Source organism: Miscanthus floridulus, chromosome 19, assembly GCF_019320115.1.
Source record: "Miscanthus floridulus cultivar M001 chromosome 19, ASM1932011v1, whole genome shotgun sequence".
NCBI lineage: Eukaryota > Viridiplantae > Streptophyta > Magnoliopsida > Poales > Poaceae > Miscanthus > Miscanthus floridulus.
Genome location: NC_089598.1, coordinates 40,224,263 through 40,228,323, shown reverse-complemented (window position 1 = coordinate 40,228,323; position 4,061 = coordinate 40,224,263). Strand labels below are relative to the sequence as shown.

The following is a 4,061-nucleotide window of genomic DNA, read 5'->3' as shown; positions in this document are numbered from 1 at the left end:
CTCGTCTGCCATGCACAAGGCACTCAAGTTGAGATCCGTTACTTGCCTCCGCCGATATGGGCTCCATTGAACCTGTACACAACGTCGTCATCAACTAGTCGACACTCATTTTGTGCACATATCCTCGATTAGGGCAAAAGGGTGGGAAACTTACATGCTGTGGCAAAAGGGTGTCCAGCTCGTTGGTGAAGCTGATGTACGCGTGGCGTGACACGTGGTATGTTCTGTGGGCTCGCTCATAGAGGTGTGCCACGGTAGGGGCGACAACTGCGTCTCCTTGAGGAAACCAAGGTTGTGGGGGATCAAGCTGATGCGGTCTCCCAACTGGAAGCCTCTCCCACATCCAAATCTACAAAAAAAGAGTGGAAACATGAATGTTAATCACTTTTGTTAAGAAAAAACATTGAATTGTAGTGGAAACTTGTACAACTTTGCTTTATTACCTGCAACAGTGTGATGCACCCTGACATTGTAGCGTGCGCGCCTCCAGGACGCCGGCAAGCCTCGCAAAGCTGACGGTACAGGAAGGCAAGTATAGCCGAGCCCCAACTCCTATTGCCGGTATCCTCCCAGTTCAAAAGGCACGGGATGTACATCCAGGACGCCGTGTCTCCAGTGCCGTTAGGGAAGAGAACTGTACCTAACATGTGGAGGACGTAGGCCCGACAGTAGTATGTCATGGTCTTGGCGTCTACGTTGGGTGGGCACTCCTGAAACTGCTGACGAAGCCACCTCAGGGACACCCCACTGCTGCGCCGTTTCTTGCTAGCCTCAACTACCGCTAGGGGCCGTCCCAAGAAGTGCTCAACCTGCTGCTGCCATCCTTCAGACTCCGTGTCTCCTGTCACTGGGAATCCTCGGATTTTGACTCCAAGGATCATGGCAACATCCTCGAGAGTGACCGTCATCTCCCCGCATGGTAGGTGAAAGCTGTGTGTCTCCGGACGCCACCGATCTATCAACGTTGTCAGCGCCGCTGGGTTGAAAGGTGGCATGCCTCGATGACAAACACGAGCAACGGTAGCAAGGTTCGCCAGCTTTAGGAGGGGCGTGTACCTCTCGTCGTAGACCATGGTCGTAGAGGCCTCATGTGTCATTGGTCTCAGCACATTCAAAACCTACAAAAAAAAAGACAAGCATGAAAAAGTATTAGTTCATGTCACTTTATAAAGAGCATGGACTATAGAGCAAAACATGAACAATGCAATGTTTTCATACGAATTGTTGAATATACCTCTCCGTTCTCGATCCTCCGAGCCCAGTGGTGCTCATCGAACCTTGGATCAAGAAGGGGGAACCGATCCATCCTGCAACATAAGCAATGCCAAACCATTAGTATAAGTTAAAGCATGTGTATGTGGTACGAAGTAACATAAAAATAAAAAAACAAAAGTAAACCAATGTACCATTACACAAAGCAATTCTAGTAGCTAGCTTGATGGATACCTGTTGTCTAAGTAGTTCAGGACATTTTCTCTTATTGTGGCCCGGCTTATGGCAACCAGAGCAACGACTCTTTTGGGTGTCCTCTACAAAATGTCTCCCAACCTTACTCGTGGTTGATCTACCTTTCGTGGCTCGGTCCATGTCCATCCTGAACCGCTTCCACCGCCTAGGTCCTCTACTCTTCCAGAGTAAACCAAGATCAGCCACATACTTGGGGCCATCATAAGTAGGCCATTGACTCTCATCAAGAAATGGCTCGAACTGAGGATTCTAGGTGCTCATTAGGTTCCTCAAAGAGAACTCCGCGGCCATACGGGGAGGGACCTTAGGGTCAACACATCTAAGGCGACAGGCTGTAATCATGTGGGAGCAAGGCCTATGGTATATGATCGGTTTTCCACACGTACACTTGTTCTCATTGATCACTACTTTATGTTTTCGAGCACCCCGGTCTTCACCACCAATGTTAGTTCCGCCACCCTCTAGAATCTCATATCCATGGTTGATCGGATCGAAACATGAACCCTTCTATTGTTTAGACTTTTTCTTTGAGAAAGCTAGTTCCTGAGATGCTAAAAGTGGCCAAGCTTTGCCTGCTGTCCATAGAGACCTCGCATGCTTCTTCCTCGAAACGAACCAAGAATTCAACTTGTAGAAGGTGAATGAGGCAATAGCAATCATAGGCAGACCACGGCAACCTCTTAGAAGGCTGTTGAACATCTCTGCCATGTTACTAGTCATGAAGCCCCATCTCCAACCACCCGTGTCATATGCAAGTGACCACTTATCCTTCGACGCCATCAACTCGCTCAAGAATTGCCTGCCATCAACATTTGTGGCTAACTTCAGGGCATCTAACTTGTCTTTGAATAATTGAACCTCTTGCTGCTTGCAAACCTCCTCAAATAATTTGAAGTTGTCCTTTGTGTGATCACGCCTTATAAGATTCTGAGCAAGGTGTCTGGTGCACCACCGGTGATGTATTTGGCCATAACCAGGAATCTCTTGTTCTACGGCATTCAGAATGCCAGCATGCCTATCGGATATCACACAAACATCACGTCCCAGAGCAATTACCACTTGTCTTACTAGCCTGAGAAACCAACACCAACTATCCGTGTCCTCCTTCCGAACAATCGCAAAGGCCAATGGCACAAGCTGGTCCTCTGCATCTGTCCCAATACAAATAAGCATTGTGCCTTCAAATTTCCCTGTAAGAAAGGTCCCGTCAATTGAGACGACGGGCCTGCAATGCTTGAATGCTTCGATGCTCTGCCCGAACACCCAAAACGCCCTTCCAAATACCTGGCTACCATTCCTTGTTTCACCCTCCTTAGGTAAATACTCGAAGTGCATCCCAGGATTTATAGCCCTCATTGCGTTCAACATTACAGGGAGGCGCTCATAAGCTTCTTCCCAATTTCCAAATATTATTTCCAGTGCACGCTGCTTTGCCCTCCATGCTTTCCCATACTTGACATAGTAATTGTACCGTTGGAAGATGATCTCAACCAACGCAGACACCATAATGGTTGGCATATGCTTCACCACGGGGCATAAGTGCCTTGCAATGAACCTAGAATTGAGCTGCAGATGGTTCTCTTCTGCCTCAGCAGTGGCACAAACATGTGGTTGCTTCACTGAGGTAATCTTCCATTTGCCTGCCTTCGTCTTCCTAGCACATACTCTCCAACCACACTGTTGTTCTTCACAAGCAACAGTGTACCTCTTCTCCTTGAATGAATTGATGACCCTAAAAGGTCGGTTATGTACAATGGAGTACTCTTGCAACTATGATTTCAACTCATCCATGGTAGCAAACAATATGCCCTTCCGTATGATGAGGCAACCGCTAACATCAGGCACAGTTGTATCACTTGGCCCACCATCAGCTACTGCCCTATGACCATGGCTAAGGTCCTCGAAATCACCAACTAGTGGATCTCTCCAAGGCAAGACCCTAGACAATATCTCTATTTCCCTTAAATTCAGACGACCAACAGGGCGATCGTCATCAGAGTCTTCGGCTATCTCCTCTACGAAGGACTCATCATCTCCAGCTATCTCCATGTCAAAATGGTTCGTAGCCCTAGCATCACCAAAGTCTTCTTCACTACTAAGATCATCTTCATCGCTAAGCTCATCCTCAATAGAAAAGTCTCCGCTAGCGTCGTCCAAACCTTCTTCTGCATCAACAATTACATAATCATCATCCTCTTCATCACTATCATGATTGCCCTCACCATCGACAACCGGATTCTCTTCCTCATCTCCACCGTAGCCTAGTTGTGTGACAAGTATTTCTTCTTCAGGCAAAGAACCATAACCTATGTGAGCAGGGAAAGATGGCCATGCTTCGAAGTTATCATTTCCTAAGCCGGACTCCTTACTTACTACTAAATCCAAAGATCGCACTTCTGAGGCCAATACAACTGCCTTGTAATCATTCCATTCAGTCTCGCTTGTAATTTTGAGCAACCGCTTGATCCGAGGACCCTTCGATGACCCAACATCAATGACACCTTCAAACTGAACATGCACGTCTCCTTCATTCCAGCCTAACTTAACCTTCACTCGCTCCACTAACTGGGTCAAAGATGGTGTTTTAGAAAAAA

General features: G+C 47.3%; 1 long non-coding RNA gene across 1 annotated transcript; it reads right to left on the bottom strand.

Annotated features, from left to right (window-relative positions):
- Positions 1–1,024: 1,024 nt before the first annotated feature.
- Positions 1,025–1,635, bottom strand: LOC136528004 (uncharacterized). The gene is made up of 3 exons (XR_010776963.1): positions 1,447–1,635; positions 1,235–1,307; positions 1,025–1,118 (listed from the first exon to the last, which is right to left on the bottom strand). It is a non-coding gene; the product is annotated as an uncharacterized lncRNA (long non-coding RNA).
- Between the last annotated feature and the right edge of the window lie 2,426 nt (positions 1,636–4,061).